Genomic DNA, 19,292 nt, shown 5'->3' with positions numbered 1-19,292 from the left:
AAAAAACGCATACGCCCTTTTTGGCCAAGTGCATCATTGTGGACGTTCTGCCTCTTTTCCTATGCTTTCAATGCAATTCCAGTCTACCTCCTGAAATCGGTTTCCTGCAATTCTGCCCCGCTTTGAAGTCCTCTTGGCAGCCTTACTTCAGTCTATTTTTGGACGATAGCTGTCATTTATAACTCTGCAGGTTTGTGAATTACAGTGCCCCTGAGCTCCTTTCTTCAACTCGCTTTCTTGTGACCTGGCCGCAACACCGCAGGATGGCTTCAGGCCCTAATCTGGTTCCGGCACGGCACGCTGAGCCTTTGGTTATTTCCTCTTCCTGGTAGGAAATGAGAGTTAAATTTGCCCGTCCAGACACCTCCAGCTAGTCTCTCATTGGTTCTCGCTATTCCTGTTCATCTTCTGCAGAAATTGCAAACTGGGCCAAACAGGAGGTTAAGGGCGCTGACTCTCCAAGTGGGGAGAGTGTTAGTAAAGCGTCTGGAATGTTGCACCCGAGTACCAGGGGACGAAAACTGAGACATATTTGAACACGTCTACCGTTCACATGGTTGATCATACTTGGGTTCCACATGCATGTTTTAGCTGAAGGAAGAATACCTTAAACCTGGAGAGTTAAGACCCGTGTAATGGGTACCATGCAATATGACTTCAAAGGGTCTTCATTTGCTCACCGAACCTCTCCAATCCTATCACTGCTGCGTTTATGCCCCTGTACACATGCTTGATTCTCTTTCGGAGACATAGCAATCCATAGGTTTTAAGATACTTACTAGTCAGGTACATTCTTAGGCGTTTAATATGCGGTGTTGAGTCCATTTCGTTGAGCAAGGAGTAGCTCTTGTCTATTCCATATTTGGCTTAAGGAACTTTATCTGTGCTCATTTCAATCTCTGGTTTTATGCAGCACCCCAACTCACCTTTCCCCTTAAGCAAGCATAAGTTGGTTTTCTAAATTTGAGACCCTGTTCTGTTTTGGAATGCAGTTCCTGTGTACCCAAGTTTACATTCCGTGTATTAGTGATATCTTATGATGTTTCTTTTTCTGTGTGACTTATTTCAGTTAGAATCATCGTACCTGAATCCACTCATTATACTGCTACGGGCCTGATGACATAGATTTCATTGCTGAGTGATACTGCATTGTACGTAAGTACCACAAGTTTTTTATCCATTTTTCACTTTCTGCGATGTTGAACTTGTACTGTAAACGAGGTTCTTGTAAACAGAGGCGTCCCAAACTTTGGGGTTGCTGTGTCTTTTTGATTTTAATTTCCCTAAGCTATAGGACCATAAGTGGCAGTGCCCTAGGCTCTGTTGCTTTGTTTTTTAGATGTTTCAGGAAACACCATACACTTCTCCCGAGTGTCTCTTGGCAATTTACATCCCGCCCATCAGCATAACAAGGCTCCCAGTTCTCCATGGCCTGTCCTGCCTTTCTGGATTTTACACTTTTTTCAGATGGCCCTTTTGACCGGGGGGAAGTGAGACTTCATTGTAGTGCAGATTTCCTTTGCAAGCTTGCTTGGTTGGCCAAAAAGGGCGTATGCGTTTTTTCCTGAATATATTCAGGAAAAAACGCATACGTCCGTTTTGGCCAAGTGCATCATTGTGGACGTTCTGCCTCTTTTCCTATGCTTTCAATGCAATTCCAGTCTACCTCCTGAAATCGGTTTCCTGCAATTCTGCCCCGCTTTCAAGTCCTCTTGGCAGCCTTACTTCAGTCTATTTTTGGACGATAGCTGTCATTTATAACTCTGCAGGTTTGTGAATTACAGTGCCCCTGAGCTCCTTTCTTCAACTCGCTTTCTTGTGACCTGGCCGCAACACCGCAGGATGGCTTCAGGCCCTAATCTGGTTCCGGCACGGCACGCTGAGCCTTTGGTTAATTCCTGTTCCTGGTGGGAAATGAGAGTTAAATTTGCCCGTCCAGACACCTCCAGCTAGCCTCTCATTGGTTCTCGCTATTCCTGTTCATCTTCCGCAGAAATTGGAAACTGGGCCAAACAGGAGGTTAAAGGGACTGACTCTCCAAGTGGGGAGAGTGTTAGTAAAGCGTCTGGAATGTTGCACCCGAGTACCAGGGGAGGAAAACTGAGACATATTTGAACACGTCTCCCGATCACATGGTTGATCATACTTTAGGTTCCACATGCATGTTTTAGCTGAAGGAAGAATACCTTAAACCTGGATAGTTGAAACCCGTGGAATGGGTACCATGCAATATGACTTCAAAGGGTCTTCATTTGCTCACTGAACCTCTCCAATCCTATCACTGCTGCGTTTATGCCCCTGTACACATGCTTGATTCTCTTTCGGAGTCATAGCAATCCATAGGTTTTAAGATACTTACAAGTCAGGTACATTCTTAGACGTTTAATATGCGGTGTTGAGTCCATTTCGTTGAGCAAGGAGTAGCTCTTGTCTATTCCATATTTGGCTTAAGGAACTTTATCTGTGCTCATTTCAATCTCTGGTTTTATGCAGCACCCCAACTCACCTTTACCCTTAAGCAAGCATAAGTTGTTTTTCTAAACTTGAGACCCTGTTCTGTTCTGTAATTCACTTCCTGTGTAGCCAAGTTTCCATTACGTGTATTACTGATATCTTATGATGTTTCTTTTTCTGTGTGACTTATTTCAGTTAGAATCATCATACCTGAATCCACTCATTGTGCTGCTAAGGGCCTGATGACATAGATTTCACTGCTGAGAGATACTGCTTTGTAAGTGAATACCACAACTTCTTTATCCATTTTTCACTTTGTGCGATGTTGAACTTGTACTGTAAACGAGGTTCTTGTAAACAGAGCCATTCCAAACTTTGGGGTGGCTGTGTCTTTTTGATTTTAATTTCCCTAAGCTATAGGACCATAAGTGGAAGTGCCCTAGGCTCTGTTGCTTTGTTTTTTAGATGTTTCAGGAAACACCATACACTTCTCCCGAGTGGTTGTTGGCAATTTACATCCCGCCCATCAGCATAACAAGGCTCCCAGTTCTCCATGGCCTGTCCTGCCTTTCTGGATTTTACACTTTTTTCAGATGGCCCTTTTGACCGGGGGGAAGTGAGACTTCATTGTAGTGCAGATTTCCTTTGCAAGCTTGCTTGGTTGGCCAAAAAGTGCGTATGCATTTTTTCCTGAATATATTCAGGAAAAAACGCATACGCCCTTTTTGGCCAAGCGCATCATTGTGGACGTTCTGCCTCTTTTCCTATGCTTTCAATGCAATTCCAGTCTACCTCCTGAAATCGGTTTCCTGCAATTCTGCCCCGCTTTCAAGTCCTCTTGGCAGCCTTACTTCAGTCTATTTTTGGACGATAGCTGTCATTTATAACTCTGCAAGTTTGTGAATTACAGTGCCCCTGAGCTCCTTTCTTCAACTCGCTTTCTTGTGACCTGGCCGCAACATCGCAGGATGGCTTCAGGCCCTAATCTGGTTCCGGCCCGGCATGCTGAGCCTTTGGTTAATTCCTCTTCCTGGTGGGAAATGAGAGTTAAATTTGCCCGTCCAGACACCTCCAGCTAGCCTCTCATTGGTTCTCGCTATTCCTGTTCATCTTCCGCAGAAATTGCAAACTGGGCCAAACAGGAGGTTAAAGGGACTGACTCTCCAAGTGGGGAGAGTGTTAGTAAAGCGTCTGGAATGTTGCACCCGAGTACCAGGGGAGGAAAACTGAGACATATTTGAACACGTCTCCCGATCACATGGTTGATCATACTCTAGGTTCCACATGCATGTTTTAGCTGAAGGAAGAATACCTAAAACCTGGGTAGTTGAAACCCGTGGAATGGGTACCATGCAATATGACTTCAAAGGGTCTTCATTTGCTCACCGAACCTCTCCAATCCTATCACTGCTGCGTTTATGCCCCTGTACACATGCTTGATTCTCTTTCGGAGACATAGCAATCCATAGGTTTTAAGATACTTACTAGTCAGGTACATTCTTAGGCGTTTAATATGCGGTGTTGAGTCCATTTCGTTGAGCAAGGAGTAGCTCTTGTCTATTCCATATTTGACTTAAGGAACTTTATCTGTGCTCATTTCAATCTCTGGTTTTATGCAGCACCCCAACTCACCTTTACCCTTAAGCAAGCATAAGTTGGTTTTCTAAATTTGAGAGCCTGTTCTGTTCTGTAATTCAGTTCCTGTGTAGCCAAGTTTCCATTCCGTGTATTACTGATATCTTATGATATTTCTTTTTCTGTGTGACTTATTTCAGTTAGAATCATCATACCTGAATCCACTCATTGTGCTGCTAAGGGCCTGATGACATAGATTTCATTGCTGAGAGATATTGCTTTGTAAGTGAATACCACAACTTCTTTATCCATTTTTCACTTTCTGCGATGTTGAACTTGTACTGTAAATGAGGTTCTTGTAAACAGAGCCGTTCCAAACTTTGGGGTGGCTGTGTCTTTTTGATTTTAATTTCCCTAAGCTATAGGACCATAAGTGGAAGTGCCCTAGGCTCTGTTGCTTTGTTTTTTAGATGTTTCAGGAAACACCATACACTTCTCCCGAGTGGTTGTTGGCAATTTACATCCCGCCCATCAGCATAACAAGGCTCCCAGTTCTCCATGGCCTGTCCTGCCTTTCTGGATTTTACACTTTTTTCAGATGGCCCTTTAGACCGGGGGGAAGTGAGACTTCATTGTAGTGCAGATTTCCTTTGCAAGCTTGCTTGGTTGGCCAAAAAGGGCGTATGCGTTTTTTCCTGAACATATTCAGGAAAAAACGCATACGCCCTTTTTGGCCAAGTGCATCATTGTGGACGTTCTGCCTCTTTTCCTATGCTTTCAATGCAATTCCAGTCTACCTCCTGAAATCGGTTTCCTGCAATTCTGCCCCGCTTTCAAGTCCTCTTGGCAGCCTTACTTCAGTCTATTTTTGGACGATAGCTGTCATTTATAACTCTGCAGGTTTGTGAATTACAGTGCCCCTGAGCTCCTTTCTTCAACTCGCTTTCTTGTGACCTGGCCGCAACACCGCAGGATGGCTTCAGGCCCTAATCTGGTTCCGGCCCGGCACGCTGAGGCTTTGGTTATTTCCTCTTCCTGGTGGGAAATGAGAGTTAAATTTGCCCGTCCAGACACCTCCAGCTAGTCTCTCATTGGTTCTCGCTATTCCTGTTCATCTTCCGCAGAAATTGCAAACTGGGCCAAACAGGAGGTTAAAGGCGCTGACTCTCCAAGTGGGGAGAGTGTTAGTAAAGCGTCTGGAATGTTGCACCCGAGTACCAGGGGAGGAAAACTGAGACATATTTGAACACGTCTCCCGATCACATGGTTGATCATACTCTAGGTTCCACATGCATGTTTTAGCTGAAGGAAGAATACCTAAAACCTGGGTAGTTGAAACTCGTGGAATGGGTACCATGCAATATGACTTCAAAGGGTCTTCATTTGCTCACCGAACCTCTCCAATCCTATCACTGCTGCGTTTATGCCCCTGTACACATGCTTGATTCTCTTTCGGAGACATAGCAATCCATAGGTTTTAAGATACTTACTAGTCAGGTACATTATTAGGCGTTTAATATGCGGTGTTGAATCCATTTCGTTGAGCAAGGAGTAGCTCTTGTCTATTCCATATTTGACTTAAGGAACTTTATCTGTGCTCATTTCAATCTCTGGTTTTATGCAGCACCCCAACTCACCTTTACCCTTAAGCAAGCATAAGTTGGTTTTCTAAATTTGAGACCCTGTTCTGTTCTGTAATTCAGTTCCTGTGTAGCCAAGTTTACATTCCGTGTATTACTGATATCTTATGATGTTTCTTTTTCTATGTGACTTACTTCAGTTAGAATCATCATACCTGAATCCACTCATTGTGCTGCTAAGGGCCTGATGACACAGATTTCATTGCTGAGTGATATTGCTTTGTAAGTAAATACCACAACTTCTTTATCCATTTTTCACTTTCTACGATGTTGAACTTGTACTGTAAACGAGGTTCTTGTAAACAGAGCCGTTCCAAACTTTGGGGTGGCTGTGTCTTTTTGATTTTAATTTCCCTAAGCTATAGGACCATAAGTGGAAGTGCCCTAGGTTCTGTTGCTTTGTTTTTTAGATGTTTCAGGAAACACCATACACTTCTCCCGAGTGTCTGTTGGCAATTTACATCCCGCCCATCAGCATAACAAGGCTCCCAGTTCTCCATGGCCTGTCCTGCCTTTCTGGATTTTACACTTTTTTCAGATGGCCCTTTTGACCGGGGGGAAGTGAGACTTCATTGTAGTGCAGATTTCCTTTGCAAGCTTGCTTGGTTGGCCAAAAAGGGCCTATGCGTTTTTTCCTGAATATATTCAGGAAAAAACGCATACGCCCTTTTTGGCCAAGTGCATCATTGTGGACGTTCTGCCTCTTTTCCTATGCTTTCAATGCAATTCCAGTCTACCTCCTGAAATCGGTTTCCTGCAATTCTGCCCCGCTTTCAAGTCCTCTTGGCAGCCTTACTTCAGTCTATTTTTGGACGATAGCTGTCATTTATAACTCTGCAGGTTTGTGAATTACAGTGCCCCTGAGCTCCTTTCTTCAACTCGCTTTCTTGTGACCTGGCCGCAACACCGCAGGATGGCTTCAGGCCCTAATCTGGTTCCGGTACGGCACGCTGAGCCTTTGGTTATTTCCTCTTCCTGGTGGGAAATGAGAGTTAAATTTGCCCGTCCAGACACCTCCAGCTAGTCTCTCATTGGTTCTTGCTATTCCTGTTCATCTTCCGCAGAAATTGCAAACTGGGCCAAACAGGAGGTTAAAGACGCTGACTCTCCAAGTGGGGAGAGTGTTAGTAAAGCGTCTGGAATGTTGCACCCGAGTACCAGGGGAGGAAAACTGAGACATATTTGAACACGTCTCCCGATCACATGGTTGATCATACTCTAGGTTCCACATGCATGTTTTAGCAGAAGGAAGAATACCTAAAACCTGGGTAGTTGAAACCCGTGGAATGGGTACCATGCAATATGACTTCAAAGGGTCTTCATTTGCTCACCGAACCTCTCCAATCCTATCACTGCTGCGTTTATGCCCCTGTACACATGCTTGATTCTCTTTCAGAGACATAGGAATCCATAGGTTTCAAGATACTTACTAGTCAGGTACATTCTTACGCGTTTAATATGCAGTGCTGAATCCATTTCGTTGAGCAAGGAGTAGCTCTTGTCTATTCCATATTTGACTTAAGGAACTTTATCTGTGCTCATTTCAATCTCTGGTTTTATGCAGCACCCCAACTCACCTTTACCCTTAAGCAAGCATAAGTTGGTTTTCTAAATTTGAGACCCTGTTCTGTTCTGTAATTCAGTTCCTGTGTTGCCAAGTTTCCATTTCGTGTATTACTGATATCTTATGATGTTTCTTTTTCTGTGTGACTTATTTCAGCTAGAATCATCATACCTGAATTCACTCATTGTGCTGCTAAGGGCCTGATGACATAGATTTCATTGCTGAGTGATATTGCTTTGTAAGTGAATACCACAACTTCTTTATCCATTTTTCACTTTCTGCGATGTTGAACTTGTACTGTAAACGAGGTTCTTGTAAACAGAGCCGTTCCAAACTTTGGGGTGGCTGTGTCGTTTTGATTTTAATTTCCCTAAACTATAGGACCATAAGTGGAAGTGCCCTAGGCTCTGTTGTTTTGTTTTTTAGATGTTTCAGGAAACACCATACACTTCTCCCAAGTGTCTGTTGGCAATTTACATCCCGCCCATCAGCATAACAAGGCTCCCAGTTCTCAATGGCCTGTTGCCTTTCTGGATTTTACACTTTTTTCAGATGGCCCTTTTGACCGGGGGGAAGTGAGACTTCATTGTAGTGCAGATTTCCTTTGCAAGCTTGCTTGGTTGGCCAAAAAGGGCGTATGCGTTTTTTCCTGAATATATTCAGGAAAAAACGCATACGCCCTTTTTGGCCAAGTGCATCATTGTGGACGTTCTGCCTCTTTTCCTATGCTTTCAATGCAATTCCAGTCTACCTCCTGAAATCGGTTTCCTGCAATTCTGCCCCGCTTTCAAGTCCTCTTGGCAGCCTTACTTCAGTCTATTTTTGACGATAGCTGTCATTTATAACTCTGCAGGTTTGTGAATTACAGTGCCCCTGAGCTCCTTTCTTCAACTCGCTTTCTTGTGACCTGGCCGCAACACCGCAGGATGGCTTCAGGCCCTAATCTGGTTCCGGCACGGCACGCTGAGCCTTTGGTTATTTCCTCTTCCTGGTGGGAAATGAGAGTTAAATTTGCCCGTCCAGACACCTCCAGCTAGTCTCTCATTGGTTCTCGCTATTCCTGTTCATCTTCCGCAGAAATTGCAAACCGGGCCAAACAGGAGGTTAAAGGCGCTGACTCTCCAAGTGGGGAGAGTGTTAGTAAAGCGTCTGGAATGTTGCACCCGAGTACCAGGGGAGGAAAACTGAGACATATTTGAACACGTCTCCCGTTCACATGGTTGATCATACTTGGGTTCCACATGCATGTTTTAGCTGAAGGAAGAATACCTTAAACCTGGAGAGTTAAGACCCGTGTAATTGGTACCATGCAATATGACTTCAAAGGGTCTTCATTTGCTCACCGAACCTCTCCAATCCTATCACTGCTGCGTTTATACCCCTGTACACATGCTTGATTCTCTTTTGGAGCCATAGCAATCCATAGGTTTTAAGATACTTACTAGTCAGGTACATTCTTAGGCGTTTAATATGCGGTGTTGAGTCCATTTCGTTGAGCAAGGAGTAGCTCTTGTCTCTTCCATATTTGGCTTAAGGAACTTTATCTGTGCTCATTTCAATCTCTGGTTTTATGCAGCACCCAAACTCACCTTTCCCCTTAAGCAAGCATAAGTTGGTTTTCTAAATTTGAGACCCTGTTCTGTTTTGGAATGCAGTTCCTGTGTAGCCAAGTTTACATTCCGTGTATTACTGATATCTTATGATGTTTCTTTTTCTGTGTGACTTATTGCAGTTAGAATCATCGTACCTGAATCCACTCATTATGCTGCTACGGGACTGATGACATAGATTTCATTGCTGAGTGATACTGCATTGTACGTAAGTACCACAAGTTCTTTATCCATTTTTCACTTTCTGTGATATTGAACTTGTACGGTAAACGAGGTTCTTGTAAACGGAGGCGTCCCAAAATTTGGGGTGGCTGTGTCTTTTTGATTTTAATTTCCCTAAGCTATAGGACCATAAGTGGAAGTGCCCTAGGCTCTGTTGCTTTGTTTTTTAGATGTTTCAGGAAACACCATACACTTCTCCCGAGTGGTTGTTGGCAATTTACATCCCGCCCATCAGCATAACAAGGCTCCCAGTTCTCCATGGCCTGTCCTGCCTTTCTGGATTTTACACTTTTTTCAGATGGCCCTTTTGACCGGGGGGAAGTGAGACTTCATTGTAGTGCAGATTTCCTTTGCAAGCTTGCTTGGTTGGCCAAAAAGGGCGTATGCGTTTTTTCCTGAATATATTCAGGAAAAAACGCATACGCCCTTTTTGGCCAAGTGCATCATTGTGGACGTTCTGCCTCTTTTCCTATGCTTTCAATGCAATTCCAGTCTACCTCCTGAAATCGGTTTCCTGCAATTCTGCCCCGCTTTCAAGTCCTCTTGGCAGCCTTACTTCAGTCTATTTTTGACGATAGCTGTCATTTATAACTCTGCAGGTTTGTGAATTACAGTGCCCCTGAGCTCCTTTCTTCAACTCGCTTTCTTGTGACCTGGCCGCAACACCACAGGATGGCTTCAGGCCCTAATCTGGGTCCGGCACGGCACGCTAAGCCTTTGGTTATTTCCTCTTCCTGGTGGGAAATGAGAGTTAAATTTGCCCGTCCAGACACCTCCAGCTAGTCTCTCATTGGTTCTCGCTATTCCTGTTCATCTTCCGCAGAAATTGCAAACTGGGCCAAACAGGAGGTTAAAGGCGCTGACTCTCCAAGTGGGGAGAGTGTTAGTAAAGCGTCTGGAATGTTGCACCCGAGTACCAGGGGAGGAAAACTGAGACATATTTGTACACGTCTCCCGATCACATGGTTGATCATACTCTAGGTCCCACATGCATGTTTTAGCTGAAGGAAGAATACCTTAAACCTGGGTAGTTGAAACCCGTGGAATGGGTACCATGCAATATGACTTCAAAGGGTCTTCATTTGCTCACCGAACCTCTCCAATCCTATCACTGCTGCATTTATGCCCCTGTACACATGCTTGAGTCTCTTTCGGAGACATAGCAATCCATAGGTTTTAAGATACTTACTAGTCAGGTACATTCTTATGCGTGTAATATGGGGTGTTGAGTCCATTTCGTTGAGCAAGGAGTAGCTCTTGTCTATTCCATATTTGGCTTAAGGAACTTTATCTGTGCTCATTTCAATCTCTGGTTTTATGCAGCACCCCAACTCACCTTTACCCTTAAGCAAGCATAAGTTGTTTTTCTAAATTTGAGACCCTGTTCTGTTCTGTAATTCAGTTCCTGTGTAGCCAAGTTTCCATTCCGTGTATTACTGATATCTTATGATGTTTCTTTTTCTGTGTGACTTATTTCAGTTAGAATCATCATACCTGAATCCACTCATTGTGCTGCTAAGGGCCTGATGACACAGATTTCATTGCTGAGTGATATTGCTTTGTAAGTAAATACCACAACTTCTTTATCCATTTTTCACTTTCTGCGATGTTGAACTTGTACTGTAAACGAGGTTCTTGTAAACAAAGCCGTTCCAAACTTTGGGGTGGCTGTGTCTTTTTGATTTTAATTTCCCAAAGCTATAGGACCATAAGTGGAAGTGCCCTAGGTTCTGTTGCTTTGTTTTTTAGATGTTTCAGGAAACACCATACACTTCTCCCGAGTGGTTGTTGGCAATTTACATCCCGCCCATCAGCATAACAAGGCTCCCAGTTCTCCATGGCCTGTCCTGCCTTTCTGGATTTTACACTTTTTTCAGATGGCCCTTTTGACCGGGGGGAAGTGAGACTTCATTGTAGTGCAGATTTCCTTTGCAAGCTTGCTTGGTTGGCCAAAAAGGGCGTATGCGTTTTTTCCTGAATATATTCAGGAAAAAACGCATACGCCCTTTTTGGCCAAGTGCATCATTGTGGACGTTCTGCCTCTTTTCCTATGCTTTCAATGCAATTCCAGTCTACCTCCTGAAATCGGTTTCCTGCAATTCTGCCCCGCTTTCAAGTCCTCTTGGCAGCCTTACTTCAGTCTATTTTTGGACGATAGCTGTCATTTATAACTCTGCAGGTTTGTGAATTACAGTGCCCCTGAGCTCCTTTATTCAACTCGCTTTCTTGTGACCTGGCCGCAACACCGCAGGATGGCTTCAGGCCCTAATCTGGTTCCGGTACGGCACGCTGAGCCTTTGGTTATTTCCTCTTCCTGGTGGGAAATGAGAGTTAAATTTGCCCGTCCAGACACCTCCAGCTAGCCTCTCATTGGTTCTCGCTATTCCTGTTCATCTTCCGCAGAAATTGCAAACTGGGCCAAACAGGAGGTTAAAGACGCTGACTCTCCAAGTGGGGAGATTGTTAGTAAAGTGTCTGGAATGTTGCACCCGAGTACCAGGGGAGGAAAACTGAGACATATTTGAACACGTCTCCCGTTCACATGGTTGATCATACTTGGGTTCCACATGCATGTTTTAGCTGAAGGAAGAATACCTTAAACCTGGGTAGTTGAAACCCGTGTAATGGGTACCATGCAATATGACTTCAAAGGGTCTTCATTTGCTCACCGAACCTCTCCAATCCTATCACTGCTGCGTTTATGCCCCTGTACACATGCTTGATTCTCTTTTGGAGACATAGCAATCCATAGGTTTTACGATACTTACTAGTCAGGTACATACTTAGGCGTTTAATATGCGGTGTTGAGTCCATTTCGTTGAGCAAGGAGTAGCTCTTGTCTATTCCATATTTGACTTAAGGAACTTTATCTGTGCTCATTTCAATCTCTATTTTTATGCAGCACCCCAACTCACCTTTACCCTTAAGCAAGCATAAGTTGGTTTTCTAAATTTGAGACCCTGTTCTGTTCTGTAATTCAGTTCCTGTGTAGCCAAGTTTCCATTCCGTGTATTACTGATATCTTATGATGTTTCTTTTTCCATGTGTCTTATTTCAGTTAGAATCATCATACCTGCATCCACTCATTGTGCTGCTAAGGGCCTGATGACATAGATTTCATTGCTGAGTGATATTGCTTTGTAAGTGAATACCACAACTTCTTTATCCATTTTTCACTTTCTGTGATGTTGAACTTGTACTGTAAACGAGGTTCTTGTAAACAGAGCCGTTCCAAACTTTGGGGTGGCTGTGTCTTTTTGATTTTAATTTCCCTAAGCTATAGGACCATAAGTGGCAGTGCCCTAGGCTCTGTTGCTTTGTTTTTTAGATGTTTCAGGAAACACCATACACTTCTCCCAAGTGTCTGTTGGCAATTTACATCCCGCCTATCAGCATAACAAGGCTCCCAGTTCTCAATGGCCTGTTGCCTTTCTGGATTTTACACTTTTTTCAGATGGCCCTTTTGGCCGGGGGGCATGAGACTTTATTGTAGTGCAGATTTCCTTTGCAAGCTTGCTTGGTTGGTCAAAAAGGGCCTATGCGTTTTTTCCTGAATATATTCAGGAAAAAACGCATACGCACATTTTGGCCAAGTGCATCATTGTGGACGTTCTGCCTCTTTTCCTATGCTTTCAATGCAATTCCAGTCTACCTCCTGAAATCGGTTTCCTGCAATTCTGCCCCGCTTTCAAGTCCTCTTGGCAGCCTTACTTCAGTCTATTTTTGGACGATAGCTGTCATTTATAACTCTGCAAGTTTGTGAATTACAGTGCCCCTGAGCTCCTTTCTTCAACTCGCTTTCTTGTGACCTGGCCGCAACACCGCAGGATGGCTTCAGGCCCTAATCTGGTTCCGGCACGGCACGCTGAGCCTTTGGTTATTTCCTCTTCCTGGTGGGAAATGAGAGTTAAATTTGCCCGTCCAGACACCTCCAGCTAGCCTCTCATTGGTTCTCGCTATTCCTGTTCATCTTCCGCAGAAATTGCAAACTTGGCCAAACAGGAGGTTAAAGGCGCTGACTCTCCAAGTGGGGAGAGTGTTAGTAAAGCGTCTGGAATGTTGCACCCGAGTACCAGGGGAGGAAAACTGAGACATATTTGAACACGTCTCCCGTTCACATGGTTGATCATACTTGGGTTCCACATGCATGTTTTAGCTGAAGGAAGAATACCTTAAACCTGGAGAGTTGAGACCCGTGTAATGGGTACCATGCAATATGACTTCAAAGGGTCTTCATTTGCTCACCGAACCTCTCCAATCCTATCACTGCTGCGTTTATGCCCCTGTACACATGCTTGATTCTCTTTCGGAGACATAGCAATCCATAGGTTTTAAGATACTTACTAGTCAGGTACATTCTTAGGCGTTTAATATGCGGTGTTGAGTCCATTTCGTTGAGCAAGGAGTAGCTCTTGTCTATTCCATATTTGACTTAAGGAACTTTATCTGTGCTCATTTCAATCTCTGGTTTTATGCAGCACCCCAACTCACCTTTACCCTTAAGCAAGCATAAGTTGGTTTTCTAAACTTGAGACCCTGTTCTGTTCTGTAATTCCGTTCCTGTGTAGCCAAGTTTACATTCCGTGTATTACTGATACCTTATGATGTTTCTTTTTCTGTGTGACTTACTTCAGTTAGAATCATCATACCTGAATCCACTCATTCTGCTGCTAAGGGCCTGATGACACAGATTTCATTGCTGAGTGATATTGCTTTGTAAGTAAATACCACAACTTCTTTATCCATTTTTCACTTTCTGCGATGTTGAACTTGTACTGTAAACGAGGTTCTTGTAAACAGAGCCGTTCCAAACTTTGGGGTGGCTGTGTCTTTTTGATTTTAATTTCCCTAAGCTATAGGACCATAAGTGGAAGTGCCCTAGGCTCTGTTGCTTTGTTTTTTAGATGTTTCAGGAAACACCATACACTTCTCCCAAGTGTCTGTTGGCAATTTACATCCCGCCCATCAGCATAACAAGGCTCCCAGTTCTCCATGGCCTGTCCTGCCTTTCTGGATTTTACACTTTTTTCAGATGGCCCTTTTGACCGGGGGGAAGTGAGACTTCATTGTAGTGCAGATTTCCTTTGCAAGCTTGCTTGGTTGGCCAAAAAGGGCGTATGCGTTTTTTCCTGAATATATTCAGGAAAAAACGCATACGCCCTTTTTGGCCAAGTGCATCATTGTGGAAGTTCTGCCTCTTTTCCTATGCTTTCAATGCAATTCCAGTCTACCTCCTGAAATCGGTTTCCTGCAATTCTGCCCCGCTTTCAAGTCCTCTTGGCAGCCTTACTTCAGTCTATTTTTGGACGATAGCTGTCATTTATAACTCTGCAGGTTTGTGAATTACAGTGCCCCTGAGCTCCTTTCTTCAACTCGCTTTCTTGTGACCTGGCCGCAACACCGCAGGATGGCTTCAGGCCCTAATCTGGTTCCGGTACGGCACGCTGAGCCTTTGGTTATTTCCTCTTCCTGGTGGGAAATGAGAGTTAAATTTGCCCGTCCAGACACCTCCAGCTAGCCTCTCATAGGTTCTCGCTATTCCTGTTCATCTTCCGCAGAAATTGCAAACTGGGCCAAACAGGAGGTTAAAGACGCTGACTCTCCAAGTGGGGAGAGTGTTAGTAAAGCGTCTGGAATGTTGCACCCGAGTACCAGGGGAGGAAAACTGAGACATATTTGAACACGTCTCCCGTTCACATGGTTGATCATACTTGGGTTCCACATGCATGTTTTAGCTGAAGGAAGAATACCTTAAACCTGGGTAGTTGAAACCCGTGTAATGGGTACCATGCAATATGACTTCAAAGGGTCTTCATTTGCTCACCGAACCTCTCCAATCCTATCACTGCTGCGTTTATGCCCCTGTACACATGCTTGATTCTCTTTTGGAGACATAGCAATCCATAGGTTTTACGATACTTACTAGTCAGGTACATTCTTAGGCGTTTAATATGCGGTGTTGAGTCCATTTCGTTGAGCAAGGAGTAGCTCTTGTCTATTCCATATTTGACTTAAGGAACTTTATCTGTGCTCATTTCAATCTCTGGTTTTATGCAGCACCCCAACTCACCTTTACCCTTAAGCAAGCATAAGTTGGTTTTCTAAATTTGAGACCCTGTTCTGTTCTGTAATTCAGTTCCTGTGTAGCCAAGTTTCCATTCCGTGTATTACTGATATCTTATGATGTTTCTTTTTCCATGTGACTTATTTCAGTTAGAATCATCATACCTGCATCCACTCATTGTGCTGCTAAGGGCCTGATGACATAGATTTCATTGCTGAGTGATATTGCTTTGAAAGTGAATACCACAACTTCTTTATCCATTTTTCACTTTCTGTGATGTTGAACTTGTACTGTAAACGAGGTTCTTGTAAACAGAGCCGTTCCAAAATTTGGGGTGGCTGTGTCTTTTTGATTTTAATTTCCCTAACTATAGGACCATAAGTGGCAGTGCCCTAGGCTCTGTTGCTTTGTTTTTTAGATGTTTCAGGAAACACCATACACTTCTCCCAAGTGTCTGTTGGCAATTTACATCCCGCCCATCAGCATAACAAGGCTCCCAGTTCTCAATGGCCTGTTGCCTTTCTGGATTTTACACTTTTTTCAGATGGCCCTTTTGGCCGGGGGGACGTGAGTCTTTATTGTAGTGCAGATTTCCTTTGCAAGCTTGCTTGGTTGGCCAAAAAGGGCCTATGCGTTTTTTCCTGAATATATTCAGGAAAAAACGCATACGCCCTTTTTGGCCAAGTGCATCATTGTGGACGTTCTGCCTCTTTTCCTATGCTTTCAATGCAATTCCAGTCTACCTCCTGAAATCGGTTTCCTGCAATTCTGCCCCGATTTCAAGTCCTCTTGGCAGCCTTACTTCAGTCTATTTTTGGACGATAGCTGTCATTTATAACTCTGCAGGTTTGTGAATTACAGTGCCCCTGAGCTCCTTTCTTCAACTCGCTTTCTTGTGACCTGGCCGCAACACCGCAGGATGGCTTCAGGCCCTAATCTGGTTCCGGCCCGGCATGCTGAGCCTTTGGTTAATTCCTCTTCCTGGTGGGAAATGAGAGTTAAATTTGCCCGTCCAGACACCTCCAGCTAGCCTCTCATTGGTTCTCGCTATTCCTGTTCATTTTCCGCAGAAATTGCAAACTGGGCCAAACAGGAGGTTAAAGGGACTGACTCTCCAAGTGGGGAGAGTGTTAGTAAAGCGTCTGGAATGTTGCACCCGAGTACCAGGGGAGGAAAACTGAGACATATTTGAACACGTCTCCCGTTCACATGGTTGATCATACTTGGGTTCCACATGCATGTTTTAGCTGAAGGAAGAATACCTTAAACCTGGAGAGTTAAGACCCGTGTAATGGGTACCATGCAATATGACTTCAAAGGGTCTTCATTTGCTCACCGAACCTCTCCAATCCTATCACTGCTGCGTTTATGCCCCTGTACACATGCTTGATTCTCTTTCGGAGACATAGCAATCCATAGGTTTTAAGATACTTACTAGTCAGGTACATTCTTAGGCGTTTAATATGCGGTGTTGAGTCCATTTCGTTGAGCAAGGAGTAGCTCTTGTCTATTCCATATTTGACTTAAGGAACTTTATCTGTGCTCATTTCAATCTCTGGTTTTATGCAGCACCCCAACTCACCTTTACCCTTAAGCAAGCATAAGTTGGTTTTCTAAATTTGAGACCCTGTTCTGTTCTGTAATTCAGTTCCTGTGTAGCCAAGTTTACATTCCGTGTATTACTGATATCTTATGATGTTTCTTTTTCTGTGTGACTTACTTCAGTTAGAATCATCATACCTGAATCCACTCATTGTGCTGCTAAGGGCCTGATGACACAGATTTCATTGCTGAGTGATATTGCTTTGTAAGTGAATACCACAACTTCTTTATCCATTTTTCACTTTCTGCGATGTTGAACTTGTACTGTAAACGAGGTTCTTGTAAACAGAGCCGTTCCAAACTTTGGGGTGGCTGTGTCTTTTTGATTTTAATTTCCCTAAGCTATAGGACCATAAGTGGCAGTGCCCTAGGCTCTGTTGCTTTGTTTTTTAGATGTTTCAGGAAACACCATACACTTCTCCCAAGTGTCTGTTGGCAATTTACATCCCGCCCATCAGCATAACAAGGCTCCCAGTTCTCAATGGCCTGTTGCCTTTCTGGATTTTACACTTTTTTCAGATGGCCCTTTTGGTCGGGGGGACGTGAGACTTTATTGTAGTGCAGATTTCCTTTGCAAGCTTGCTTGGTTGGCCAAAAAGGGCCTATGCGTTTTTTCCTGAATATATTCAGGAAAAAACGCATACGCCCTTTTTGGCCAAGTGCATCATTGTGGACGTTCTGCCTCTTTTCCTATGCTTTCAATGCAATTCCAGTCTACCTCCTGAAATCGGTTTCCTGCAATTCTGCCCCGCTTTCAAGTCCTCTTGGCAGCCTTACTTCAGTCTATTTTTGGACGATAGCTGTCATTTATAACTCTGCAGGTTTGTGAATTACAGTGCCCCTGAGCTCCTTTCTTCAACTCGTTTTCTTGTGACCTGGCCGCAACACCGCAGGATGGCTTCAGGCCCTAATCTGGTTCCGGCCCGGCATGCTGAGCCTTTGGTTAATTCCTCTTCCTGGTGGGAAATGAGAGTTAAATTTGCCCGTCCAGACACCTCCAGCTAGCCTCTCATTGGTTCTCGCTATTCCTGTTCATTTTCCGCAGAAATTGCAAACTGGGCCAAACAGGATGTTAAAGGGACTGACTCTCCAAGTGGGGAGAGTGTTAGTAAAGCGTCTGGAATGTTGCACCCGAGTACCAGGGGAGGAAAACTGAGACATATTTGAACACGTCTCCCGTTCACATGGTTGATCATACTTGGGTTCCACATGCATGTTTTAGCTGAAGGAAGAATACCTTAAACCTGGAGAGTTAAGACCCGTGGAATGGGTACCATGCAATATGACTTCAAAGGGTCTTCATTTGCTCACCGAACCTCTCCAATCCTATCACTGCTGCGTTTATGCCCCTGTACACATGCTTGATTCTCTTTCGGAGACATAGCAATCCATAGGTTTTAAGATACTTACTAGTCAGGTACATTCTTAGGCGTTTAATATGCGGTGTTGAGTCCATTTCGTTGAGAAAGGAGTAGCTCTTGTCTATTCCATATTTGACTTAAGGAACTTTATCTGTGCTCATTTCAATCTCTGGTTTTATGCAGCACCCCAACTCACCTTTACCCTTAAGCAAGCATAAGTTGGTTTTCTAAATTTGAGACCCTGTTCTGTTCTGTAATTCAGTTCCTGTGTAGCCAAGTTTACATTCCGTGTATTACTGATATCTTATGATGTTTCTTTTTCTGTGTGACTTACTTCAGTTAGAATCATCATACCTGAATCCACTCATTGTGCTGCTAAGGGCCTGATGACACAGATTTCATTGCTGAGTGATATTGCTTTGTAAGTAAATACCACAACTTCTTTATCCATTTTTCACTTTCTGCGATGTTGAACTTGTACTGTAAACGAGGTTCTTGTAAACAGAGCCGTTCCAAACTTTGGGGTGGCTGTGTCTTTTTGATTTTAATTTCCCTAAGCTATAGGACCATAAGTGGAAGTGCCCTAGGTTCTGTTGCTTTGTTTTTTAGATGTTTCAGGAAACACCATACACTTCTCCCGAGTGGTTGTTGGCAATTTACATCCCGCCCATCAGCATAACAAGGCTCCCTGTTCTCCATGGCCTATCCTGCCTTTCTGGATTTTACACTTTTTTCAGATGGCCCTTTTGACCGGGGGGAAGTGAGACTTCATTGTAGTGCAGATTTCCTTTGCAAGCTTGCTTGGTTGGCCAAAAAGGGCGTATGCGTTTTTTCCTGAATATATTCAGGAAAAAACGCATACGCCCTTTTTGGCCAAGTGCATCATTGTGGACGTTCTGCCTCTTTTCCTATACTTTCAATGCAATTCCAGTCTACCTCCTGAAATCGGTTTCCTGCAATTCTGCCCCGCTTTCAAGTCCTCTTGGCAGCCTTACTTCAGTCTATTTTTGGACGATAGCTGTCATTTATAACTCTGCAGGTTTGTGAATTACAGTGCCCCTGAGCTCCTTTCTTCAACTTGCTTTCTTGTGACCTGGCCGCAACACCGCAGGATGGCTTCAGGCCCTAATCTGGTTCCGGCACGGCACGCTGAGCCTTTGGTTATTTCCTCTTCCTGGTGGGAAATGAGAGTTAAATTTG

The 19,292-nt window shown here is 43.9% G+C and overlaps 1 long non-coding RNA gene across 6 annotated transcripts in view; it reads left to right on the top strand.

Moving 5' to 3' along the window:
* Positions 1-19,292, top strand: part of LOC307187927 — a 3,519,425-nt gene that overhangs the window by 3,101,768 nt on the left and 398,365 nt on the right. Inside the window, exon 9 of one of the 6 annotated variants that reach the window (XR_013828740.1) lies at positions 12,124-12,148. The exons of the other annotated variants lie outside the window; for them this stretch is intronic. This is a non-coding gene — a long non-coding RNA (uncharacterized lncRNA). Of the gene's footprint in view, positions 1-12,123; positions 12,149-19,292 lie in introns of those variants that run through there. 6 annotated transcript variants of the gene reach the window in all.

The sequence above is a fragment of the Stenella coeruleoalba genome, assembly GCF_951394435.1.
Source record: "Stenella coeruleoalba genome assembly, chromosome: 6".
Classification (NCBI taxonomy): domain Eukaryota; kingdom Metazoa; phylum Chordata; class Mammalia; order Artiodactyla; family Delphinidae; genus Stenella; species Stenella coeruleoalba.
The sequence above is the reverse complement of the archived record's forward strand: the minus strand, read 5'-3'. Positions and strand labels throughout refer to the sequence as shown.